The following is a 12,809-nucleotide window of genomic DNA, read 5'->3' on the forward strand; positions in this document are numbered from 1 at the left end:
TCAGCTCCAAGTGTTCACCTCTGGCAGACTGGAAAGACACGGGGCTAGCTCTCGTTTCTCCTCAGCACTCTGCCTTCCAAACCTGTATTTGTTTTGTCTACTTAGGACCCAGCGCCTGACATATGGCAGGTGGTAGATAAACATCTGTTGGAGGAATATGGTTAGAAGGAAAAGTTGAACCCAAAGCTATTAATATGTTTACCTTAATGTCTGACTAGACAGTGAATATGGAGGCCTTAATGTCTGACTAGACAGTGAATATGGAGGCCTTAATGTCTGACTAGACAGTGAATATGGAGGCCTTAATGTCTGACTAGACAGTGAATATGGAGGCCTTAATGTCTGACTAGACAGTGAATATGGAGGCCTTAATGTCTGACTAGACAGTGAATATGGAGGCCTTGTGAGAGGAAACTTACTGTCTTTTGCTCTAACTTAGAATTGGCCAAATTACCTTAGAACACTGGTTCTTAAAATTTAGTAAGCATAATAATCACCCACGCCCCTGTTTAAAATGCATAGCCCCATTCTTAGGCATTTTGATTCAGTAGGTCAGCATGGGGACCAGGAATTAATTCATCCCACAAAAATTTATTGAGCACTTGCTATGTGCCATGCAGTGTTGTAGGAAGTGGGGTACCAGGGTAAACAGGACAGCTTCTACTCTTCAGGGCTTCCATGCTAAGAAGGGAGACAAACAATAAACTGATAAATAGACAAATGTGCACAAGAATCTGCATTTTCATCAGTCACCCAGGTGATTCTGCATAACATATGCAGGTAGACCCAGGGTCGTATGTTAAGAGATGCTGCTTGGGACATTTTAACCTGGGAGGTACTTACATAACTGTGTAACACACTAAGTACTTTTCACATGTGCCATGGTTTGGAGCCTTCATGGCTGCAGTGCAGTGAGTAGAAGGAGCTCCAGATGCAGCCTCGTCCATCCCTGCCTGCCCACATGTTGCAGAGAGAGAGAAGATTGGGTGACAACCAGCAGACTGTCCTCTGCGGATTAGAAGTTGTCAGGTCAGTCCTGGCCTTTTTGCACAAAAATCGCCTGGTGCCTGGGAGGCTTTGGATGGCGACTGTTACATACACTATGTGTAGTCTAAAAGAATTTCTATAACATAAGAGTATATTTTTAATAATTATGCATCCAGCCTTTAAGCTCACAGTTAAGCAGCCACTGATGCTTTATAACACTGCTCTCCGTTAGTTGCTAGTGTTTAAAAAGGGACTGCTACTAAAGTGAGGGCCGTTGAACCAGACTGCTGCTTTGGACAAGGTATTTTGCATTGAGATGCTCAGTCAACAGTAGGCTTTAAAAAGTCTTATGATGCTGGCAGGGTGCAGTGGCTCACGCCTGTAATCCTAGCACTTTGGGAGGCCGAGGCAGGCGGATTATGAGGTCAAGAGACTATCCTGGCCAACATGGGGAAACCCTGTCTCTACTAAAAATACAAAAATTAGCTGGGCATGGTGGCACGTGCCTGTAGTCCCAGCTACTAGGGAGGCTGAGGCAGAAGAATTGCTTGAACCTGGGAGGTGGAGGTTGCAGTGAGCAGAGATTTCATCATTGTGCTCCAGCCTGGGAGACAGACCAAGACTTCGTTTTTTGTTTTTTTGTGTGTGTGTGTGTGTTTTTTTTTAAAGTCATATGATGCTATAGGGTCATATAACTTCACTAAGTTGACTGGGCAAAATCCCAGGAAGAATGGCAGGTAGAACCACCAACAGGAAAGATCTTCTCTTTGTGGAAAGAAGCAAAAAGACACAGATTGTACCTGGGACCATGGTCTCATATTCATGCCTAAAATTTCTCCATAGCTCCAAAGGGAAGGACTGATTATCTTACCAAATGGAGCAGGTTACTGGAGAGTCTGTATTTCTAGGCAGGCTTGCAGATGGTCACATATGGGGTGCTTGAGTCACTAGCTGACCCCATTCATTGGCCCTGCTGAAACTAGAGATACTACCACCATTTCCTAAGCAAGCAGGACTTAGCTCTGTTCATAAAAACATGTGTGCAAAGAAGAAAGTATGCATGCATCCTTCCTGTTAGAAATGGACTAAGGTTATATAATAACAACGCCACCAGCAGCAAAACTAAATGACAAGTTTTAGAAGGAGTCATTGCATGATTCCTGCTCCTCCCGCATCCCTGCAGGAGAGAGTTCTTTTATATTTACATTGCAGATTAGGAAACGGAGGTTCAGAGAGGCAGTTGACTATGTTTAAAAGCTTGAAATCCAGAGACGGAATAGTGGATTCCTGCCACAGATAACATGCTAACTGTGTGTACCTGAATAATTAAGTTATTCTTTTTACTCATTTATAAAATGATGATAATAGTATTTGTCTCAGAAGATTTGTATGAGGGTTAAATAAGTAGTAGGTATAAACAATATTAAGCAAACTCTGCCTAACATATGGTAAGCACTCAATGTGTGTTTGGCAGTCTAATGTTGTTACGTTGTTATTAACAGTGGTATTATTGTTATTAGCATTATGTAACTTGCAGAATGTCACACAGCTAGCAGGAGGCAGATTTCAAATCTAGAGCTGTCTGATAGCAAAACCCAGATTCTTGGTACTGTACAACTACCTGACGTAACAAAAAACTCTTCAGGTTGAATTCTAGGATTGTAATGACGTATGCAAAATGTCTGTGTGGTTTTCTGGAAGCCCCCTGAATTGAGTAGTTCAGTGATCCCAATTACTGCTATCGGCACTGGCTAGTAAATACTAAAAGCCTGTAACCTTGTCCTAAAACATATCTGATGATGTTATTCTACCTAGTGTAACATCCAAATGCAACAGCAGTAACAAAAACCTGCTACTTGTTGATTGGTTTATATTTGCTTTTTAACTAGTCAGTGCTAGGTAAAACTTTCCTATCAAGATAGCAAGAAGAGTTAATGGATGCAGGTGAATTTTCAAATTGCTGAGACTGTGTGGTGACTAGAGAAACTGCATAGACTGACTTGGTGAAAAATTGTTGAAGATGAATTGCAGAGGGGCAGTGAAAATTACCAGAGATTTCTCCTGGAGAAAAGATCTCCCCGTGTCTTTACATAGGTGCTACTAACATGGGTACCCTGTCTTAGGAAAGTCCCCTAAGATAAACTAACAAAAGCTCAAACTGGTCATTTAAGAAGTGCTTGTATTACAAAACCAAGCCCTTTGCAAAGAATTTTACTGTAATTATAAATAGTGAACTTTCTTGGTGCCTTTACTACATAGTTGGATTTGGAAAAAGAACTTTAACTGTAATGATTAATGATATTTTTTTCTTTTAAGATTTGTTTTCTAATATGCACAATGGAATCACTTAGCATTAAGGTCAGGTTATAAGAGAAGGATGTTTCTGGTGATTTTTTTGTGTATAATTCTAGGAATATTTACTCTTTTCATTGACTTTCTCCAAAAACATTTACTTAGCACACATACTATGACTATACAACAATGCAAGTCATGTGTAACGGAGACTCCAGCCGTGATATGGTAAGGAGATATATTCTTTTGTAAATGAAACCTCCTTACTGCTGCCCTCGAAGGGCAGTATGAGCACTGACGGGGAGGTATACGGTGAGGGAAATTGTCTGGGCAGGAAGTTGTGCTGACCACCTCACATTACTCCTCCTTCTCCCTAAACTTCCATCCCTTTTCCCTGAATGTGTCTGTAGAGAGAATAAAAAGAATTATAATAAGAGGTTCAGGCCGGGCGCGGTGGCTCAAGCCTGTAATCCCAGCACTTTGGGAGGCTGAGGCGGGTGGATCACGAGGTGGAGACATTGAGACCATCCTGGTCAACATGATGAAACCCCATCTCTACTAAAAATACAAAAAATTAGCTGGGCATGGTGGCGCGTGCCTGTAACCCCAGCTACTCAGGAGGCTGAGGCAGGAGAATTGCCTGAACCCAGGAGGCGGAGGTTGCGGTGAGCTGAGATCGCGCCATTGCACTCCAGCCTGGGTAACAAGAGCAAAACTCCGTCTCAAAAAAAAAAAAAAAAAGAGGTTCAAGTTACCATGTAAGAAACCATGCTTGGCTACTCTAAATAAATAACTTTGGAGTCCAAGAGGAAATCAAGATGGCAATTACAGAACATTAAAAATTAAAGACATAAGAATAATACTTATAAAAACATGAGAAGCATCCTAAATCATTCTCAGAGGAAAATGCATAGCCCCAAGTGCTTATGAAATTAAATAACAGAGAACAAGAAGAACTAAAGTAATTAATCCAAAAAGCTGGGGAAACAACAACAGTGTAGGCAGAAAGAAGGAATTTTTTTAAAGTGAATTAGAAAACTTAATAAAAAGCAAACTTAACTAATACATTCAAAAGATGGGACATTGAAAAGATCAACAGATATACAAATATCTGATTAGTCCAATAAATAAAAGAGAGAAAATGTAACATTTGAAATGAGAGAGATGTTATGAATAAAGAGATTTTGTTATTTTTAAAGCATTTTATGTAAAGCTTTACAGTAATCTTAAAGTTTTTGAGAAAAATAAATAATTTTTCCTGGGAAAGGTAAATTACAAGAATGGACTCAAGAATATATGGAAAATTAAAAAAAAAAAAGAAACTAATAACCAAGATATAAGTGAGAGAAAAGTTGCCAAAAATCTGCCCCCACCTCAAAATGCCAGCCCCAGATGGTAAATTTGAACAAGTTTACTAATGACATCTAGTACTCTTTAAACTCTTATAGAGAAGACAATGGAAGGTTGCAGAATGAATTAGGTACAGCTTACAAATATAGCTACAACAAGCCTAAATATAATACTGGAAAATGTAATCCCGAAGGAAATTTAAGATCAGCATTGGATCAAGTAGGATTTGTTGCAAGAACTATTCTATAAAAGAATAAGTTAAATTGTCACTGTTTTTAGATGAATCTGATCTCATATACAGAAAATCTAAAAGATTCACCAAAAAGCTTTTAGAACTATAAATGAATTCATTAAAACTGCAAGATATGAAAATTAACACATAAAAATCAGTCGTGCTACCATACACTCGAAAAAAACTACCCAGAAAAAAAATCAAGAAAACAATTCCATTTACATGGCATCAAAAATAATAAAATATTTAGAAATATATTTAACCAAAAAGGTGAGAGATCAGTACAGTAACATTATAAAACATTGATGAAAGAATTGAAGAAACATACAAAAAAAAAAAAGGAATGATATCCTATGTTCATGAATTGGAAGAATCAATATTGTCAAAGTGTCCATACTGCCCAAAGCAATCGACAGATTCCGTGAAATACTTGCCAAAACGTCAATGGTATTTTTTACATAAATTCACATGGAAACACAAATGACCATGAATAAAGTAATCTCGAGCAAGGAGAACAAAGCTGGAGACATAATGCTTCCTGATCTCAAATTATATTACAAAGCTATGTAATAAAAACAGTATAGCACTGAAATAAAAACTGATACATAGACCAATGGAACAAATAGAAAACCCAGAAATAAATCTAGGCACATGTGGTCAACTAATTATTGGCAAAGGTGCCACATATACATAATGGGGAAACGACAGTCTTTTTGATAGGGCCAGGAAAATTGGATATCCACATGCAAAAAATTAAACTTAGACCCTTATATTAGACCATACACAAAAATCAACTCAAAATGGATTGAAGATTTACCTAAGACCTGAAACTGTAACTAGAAGAAAACATAGGGAAAAATTTCTATGACATTGGTCTTGGCAATGATTTTTTTTAATGTGATACCAAAAGCAGAGACAACAAAGCAAAAATACAAAAGGCTGACTATATAAAACTAAAGTTTCTTCACAGTAAAAGAAACAATTAACAAAACAAGAAGGCATCCCATGGAATGGGAATAAATATTTGCAGCCTTACATCAGATAAAGGTTAGTATCCAAAATATATAAGGACCTCATATAACTCAATAACAAAAACTCCCAAATAACCTAATTTAAAAATGGACAAAGGATCTGAATAGACCTGTTTCCAAAGAAGACATACAAATGGAATGGCCAACACGTGTACAAAAAGGTGCTAATCATTAATTATGACTGATTTTCAGGAAAATGCAAATCAAAACCACAATGAGATATCATTTCACATTTGTTAGAATGGCTACTATCAAAAAGTCAAAAGATAACAAGTGCTGGAGAGGATACGGAGGAAAGAGAACTCTTAGGCAGTGGACAGCCATTACAGAAAACAGCATGACAGTTCCAAAAAAAAAAAAAAAAAAAAAAAAAGAACTACCATATGATCCAGAAATCCCACTTCTGGATATGTATCCAAAGGAAATAAAATAACTGTCTCAAAGAAATAACCACACTTCCATGTTCAGTCCAGCATTACTCACAATAGCCAAGATTTGGAAACAACTTAAGTGTCTGTCAACAGATAAATGGATAAAGAAAAAACATAATAAACATATACAATCTTATCATGTGACAACATGGATGAAATTGGAGGACATCATACTAAGTAAAATAAGCCAGACACAGAAAGACAAATACTGATGATGTCACAAATATATATATAGATATATATATATATAATCTAGGAAAGTCAAACTCATACAAATAGTAGAAGAGTGATTAACAGGGTTGAGGGTGTTGGAACACCATTTGGCAAGGAAGGAAGAGAAGGAGGGAGGGAGGGAGGAAATATTATATACTTCCCAAACATTATAACCAAAGTTAATTTCAGTTAAATCAACTATTTAAATGGTAACAAAGTTTCTAGGTAAAAACAATGAATATTAACATGTTGTAAGAATAAACAACATTTTCTAAAGACACTAAAGGTAGAAAATAAGTAATCGATGATCACTCTATCAAAAATGGAAACATTTTAAAAAATACAACAAATGAAATAAAAAAGCAGATGATACATTTTAGAAAACATTTGTAACATACATGATAAAAGAGAGCTTTGTTTTCTTTTTCTTTTTGAACTATAAATAACTGATAAGTATGAAGTACTCAACTTTGCAAGGATAAATGCTTGAGGGGATGGATACCCCATTTTCCATGATGTGCTTATTTCACATTGTATGCCTGTGTCTGCCAAAATATCTCAACTACTATGTACCCACAAAAATAAAAGATTCAACTTTGCTAATTATCAAAACGTAAATGAAAACATGAATAATAAAAAAGCTCCATCCATCAGATTGATACACATCACTTAAGGTTTTAATTCCTAGCATGAATGAGGACATAGTGGATAGGTACCCCTTTTTAGTACTGGAAGAGTGTAAACTGGCTGGGTCTTTTCTGAAGGCAACACGACAGCAAGTATTTTAACTCAGCATAGACAGTCCTGAGGTCAGAAACTCTACATCTAGGAAGGTGGGTTTTTTTCGGTTTTGTCTTTGTTTTTTTTTTTTTTTTTTTTTTGAGACAGAGTTTCACTCTGTTGCCCAGGCTGGAGTGCAGTGGCGTGATCTTGGATCACTGCAACCTTTGCCTCCTAGGTTCAAGTGATTCTCCTGCCTCAGCCTCCTGAGTACCTGGGAATACCACACCCAGCTAATTTTTTATTTTTAGTAGAGACAAGGTTTGTTGGTCAGGCTGGTCTTGAACTCCTGACCTCAGGTGATCCACCACCTTGGCCTCCAAAAGTGCTGGGATTACAGGCACGAGCCACTATGCCTGGCCATAAGTTATTTTAAGAAAACAATACAAGGATATGTACAAATGTTTAGACATGATAATGTTTATAATAGCATTTTTTAAAAAATAGTAAAAGTTTAAAACAACTTAATATTTAGCAACAAGTTTGTTAAGCAATATAAATTCTAAATAGTAGGTTATTAAATAGTGAATAGAATTGTATTGAAGCATTTCTAAGGCATACAAGTTGTCCATAATATTTGGAATGTAAAAACCAAATTTCTAATAAGTAAATACTTATAGTTCCTTTTATGTTAAATATATGGAAATATATTGTGAACTATATCCATCAACTATTATGAGAGATTATATCTAGGGTCTTTTATTTTCTTATTTTTCTACAATGAATATGTGTGGCTTCTCGAATAGGAGAATTATGTTGTCATTCTTATTTTTAAAAAGGAGCCATCTCTTATATAACACCAAATAAATTAACTCAAAATAGATCAGAGATCTAAATGTAAGAGCTAAAACCATAAAACTCTTGGAAGAAAACATAGGACAAAATATTCGTAACACTGGATTTGGCAATGATTCCTTGGATATCACACCAAAGGTACTGGCAACAAAAGAAAAAAATAGACAAATTGGATTTCGTGAACATTAAAAATGTGTACAACAAAAAATACTATTAACAGAGTAAGAAGGAAACTCAAGGAATGGGAGGAAATATTTGCAAATTATATATCTGATAAAGGATTAATATCTAGAATAAAGAAGTCCTAAAACTCAACAACAATAATAACAAAACCAATCCAAAAGACCTGAGTAAACATTTCTCCAGAAAAAGTATACAAATGTCCATTAAGCAAATGAAAAATTTCTCAACACCACAAATCATCAGATAAATGCAAATTAAAACCACGATGAAATACCACTGCATATCCATAAGGATGGCTGCTATGAAAAACAAGCAAACAGATCAATAACTCAAAAAATAACAAGTCGGTGAGGATGTAGAGAAATTGGAAGCCTGTGCACTGCTGGCAGGAATGTAAAATGACATAACAGTTGTGGAAAAAGTATGACGGTTCCTCAAAAAATTAAAGATAGAATTACCATGTGATCCAGCAATTCTACTTTTAGGTATCTACTCCGAAACAATTGAAAGCAGAATCTTGAAGATGTAATTGTTCACCCAATATTCATTGCAGCATTATTCCCATTAGTCAAAGGTGGAAGTAAGTCCGGGCACAGGGGCTTATGCCTGTAATTCCAGCACTTTGGGAAGCCAAGGTGGGTGGATCTCCTGAGGTCAGGAGTTCAAGACCTGCTTGACCAATATAGTGAAACCACATCTCTACAAAAATGCAAAAATTAGCCGGGCACAGTGGCATGCACCTGTAGTCCCAGCTACTCGGGAGGCTGAGGCACGAGATTTGCTTGAACCTGGGAGGCAGAAGTTGCAGTGAGCAGCTATTGTGCCACTGCACTCCCAGCCTGGGCGACTGAGTGAGATTCCGTCTCAAAAAAAAAAAAAAAAAAAAAAGGTGGAAGCAACCCAAGTAAGTGTGCATAAATGGATGAACGGATAAACAAAATGTGATCTATACAACAGACTATTATTCAGCCTTAAAAAGGAAGGAAATTCTGACACATCCTACAACACAGATATACTTTGAGGACACTGTGCTCAGTGAAATAGACTCTAAGTCACAGAAGTCGAATCCTGTATGATTCCATTCATGTGAGTGAGGTACCTGGAGCAGTAAAATTCGTAGACACAGAAAGTAGAGTGGGCTTTTCTGGGGATAGTGAGGAGGGGGTGGTGGGGAGTTAGTGTTTACTGAGCACAGAGTTTCAGTTTTGCCACGTGAGAAGAGTTCTGGAGATCAGCAGTAATGATGGTTGTACAGCAACCGTCAGCGGTCCTTCATGCCACTGAAATACACACTTAAAAATGGTTCAGACTGGAAATTTTATGTGATATGTGTTTTATCCCACAAAAAAATGAAAAAATAGGAGCTCTGTTTAAACCAGTGAACACTAAGCGTTCTCTTCTGAGTCCACACCCTGACTCTTCATCTACAAGCCATGTGACCTTGTACATATCCCCTGTGAGAGGCTATGAAAGAAAACTTGCCATACTGTTTAAAACTGTTGTGTGTATGGAATCACTTCACAAACTATGTCAGCACCAGAAAAAATGTGAAAGAATATAATATTTTGTGACTCTAATTAAATGAATTAATTAGGTCAATTTTGTCAAGTGGCTAGAACTGTGCCTGGCACGTCATAAACTCTCAATCAGTGTCAGCTGTTATTATTTTATATTCCTTCCTGGTAGAGGGCAGAATGAAGTACACACAGCACTGGCATCCCTGAGTTCTCTGCATCTACACCCATAGGAAATACTCAGAGGGCTTCCCACAGCCTTGCTCAGGAATAATTGATTTGGTATTTCTCTGAAGTGTATTCTGCTGCAATGCACTGAACAGCTCCCCAAGGACCCGAAAGATTAATTAGCATCTCTAACCACCTTCAGGCACTGGCTACAATTCAGCTAATTTAATGAAAGAGTATAATGACCCTTGATTATTTATACTTTCAATTGTTTAAACCAATTGTGTGATAAAGTGTGGTACTTAAAAACACAGAGAAATGTAGTCTGACTGTAATTTATTTACTTATTTTTAAATTTTTTTTTTAAGCCTATAGCACCTGGTATTCCCAGGCAGTCTCTCACCCAAGTACTAACCAGGTCTGACCCTGCTTAGCTTCCAAGATCCGACGAGATCGGGCGCATTCAGGGTGGTATGGCCATAGATGTCTAACTGTAATTTATAAAGCTTGAGTGATATGTTTAAAAGAAAGGCTAAAATATACATAAAAGCACTAGTAGCTAATTTGTGGTAGAAGAGCATTAATCAAAATGGCTAACAGAATTCTTGTGTTACATGGGAGCTAGGAAAGCCAGTGACTGTAGCAGTCCTGTGCCACTAGGTATCAAGCGTCTTGGTCAGATTTATTTTCTGTAAGGTTTATAACAAATTACAAGTAATTTAGATAATGTAAAGGGAACCCTGAAGGGAGGAGAAAGAGAAGGAGAAATGGAAGAGAGCAGGGAGAACGAGTGGAAGAAGGCACGAGAACATATTAATTTCTTTTTTCTTGTTTTGAGATGGAGTCTCACTATGTCTCCCAGGTTGGAGTGCAGTGGCGTGATCTCGGCTCACTGCAACTGCCGCCTCCCAGGTTCAAGTGATTCTCCTGACTCAGCCTCCCAGGTAGCCAGGATTACAGGCATCTGCTACCAGGCATGGCTAAGTTTTATATTTTTAGTAGAGATGGGGTTTTACCATATTGGTCAGGCTGGTCTCAAACTCCTGACCTCAGGTTATCCACCCACCTCTGCCTCCCAAAATGCTGGGATTACAAGCATGAGCCACTGCACCCAGCTGAGCATATTAATTTCTAAAAATACTTTTGAGTCCATACTGATAACAAATGAGAGAGCAAGAGAGAGGGAGTGAGAGAGAACAAAAAGACAAAGAGCTCTTCCCTACAGTGGAATGAAAGGACTAATAAATACAGAAGGAATAATGGAGTTAGAAAATCACTGTTCTGCAACCATTACAACAATAATTCAGGGGAAAATCATCAGTAGATGCTAAGCTAGTGGGTGAACATTTCAGAAGCAACAGGGTATTTATACAGCCTCAAAGCATCCCCTGCAAGATACTTATTAACTGCAAAGTAGAAAATAGTCATTTCATAGTGGAGTAAGCTGGCAGACACTGCCTTCACCAAAAAATCAAAGTTGATATGGGACCAACCTCCAGATGAGATGCACTCGAGAAAGCCAGGAATCCCCTCCTCAAAGTCCTGTGCCAAATGCATCACTTGAAGCTAAACATGGGAAAACACCAGCTGAATCCAAAGTACCTGCAAACTAAATGGTCTCTACTCATCAAAAACATCAATGTCCTGAGAGACTAAGGAAGGCTGAGGAAACACGGCAGATTAAAGAGGATGAAAGAGACATGACGACTAAATGTCACATGTGATCCCAGACTGGGGCAAAAATAGCTGTCATGGATACTACTGGGACAACTGAAGAAACTTGAGTAAGGTATGAAGATTGAATAATAGTATTCTATGTCAAATTTCCAAATTTTCTTAATTGGCCTGTGATTGTGTAAGTGAATATCTCTGTTTTTAGGAAACATACATTGAGGTATTAAGGGGTTAGAACAGCATGATGTCTGCAAGGAGCTTGCAAATGGCTCTCTCTCTCTCTCTCTCTCTCTCTCTCTCTCTCTCTCTCCATATATATATATATTTTCATATGTATAATTAATATAGGTAATATTCATTACACTTAATATGTAATATTGGATTTTATATACAGTATATATTGAAAGATAGAGAAAGCAAATGTGTCAGACTGTTCATAACTGGTGAATTTCCAACTCTCAGGGTGTCTGATTTGAGTCATTAGCGGCTTGTCAACATAAGCTGAGCCCAGGCTGGCCCCTCCTGTCTTTCCTCCCCACCCGTCCCCAGTCCTCCTTGCACCTTCCATCACACAGCATGCTCCTTTGCTTTCTCCCCTGTTTCCTTCCAACTTTAGGATGTGAAATTATTTCAGAGTTTGTGTGAGCTCCTCAGAGAAAGAGTCTACACAATTTTAGCCAAAAGACTAGGAACAAGAAAAATTAAACCTTTGTTATTTTTTCTTTCTTTCCCTCCCTCCTTCCTTGCCTCCCTCTTCCTTCCTTCCCTCTTTCCTTCCTTCCATCCTTCCTTCCTCCCTCCCTCCCTCTGTCCCTTTCTCCCTCCTTCCCTTCCCTTTCCCCTCCCTCACCCCTCTTTCCTTCCTCCCTCCCTTCCTCCCTCCCTCCCTCCCTTCCTTCCTTTTTCTTTCTTTCTTTCCCTCCATAATTCATATTTCCTCTCTAGCAGGTCCTCCACCTCACAGTAAATGGGCAGTAAGCCTCTCTCCTTTAAACAACAAAGCCAAAAGCCATCCTGGATTCAAAGCTCCCCTCCAGCTTCTGCCCTGCCTTCTCCCCTTCATGGCTCCACCTCCTGGACCTTGCCTGTATTCCTTCTCCCTTTTCTCATCTACCACTCACCCCAACCTACTGCAAATTGCCTTCTGCCCTCACGCCTC

At 38.2% G+C, this 12,809-nt stretch overlaps 1 protein-coding gene and 1 pseudogene across 1 annotated transcript in view; both read right to left on the minus strand.

Moving 5' to 3' along the window:
* The window catches only part of GAD2 (glutamate decarboxylase 2), a 92,371-nt gene that overhangs the window by 40,127 nt on the left and 39,435 nt on the right, over positions 1 to 12,809 (minus strand). The window lies entirely within an intron of this gene.
* Positions 10,343 to 10,461, minus strand: LOC120367627 (5S ribosomal RNA; annotated as a pseudogene).

The sequence above is a fragment of the Saimiri boliviensis genome, chromosome 8 (genome assembly GCF_048565385.1).
Source record: "Saimiri boliviensis isolate mSaiBol1 chromosome 8, mSaiBol1.pri, whole genome shotgun sequence".
In the NCBI taxonomy this organism is placed as follows: Eukaryota; Metazoa; Chordata; class Mammalia; order Primates; family Cebidae; genus Saimiri; species Saimiri boliviensis.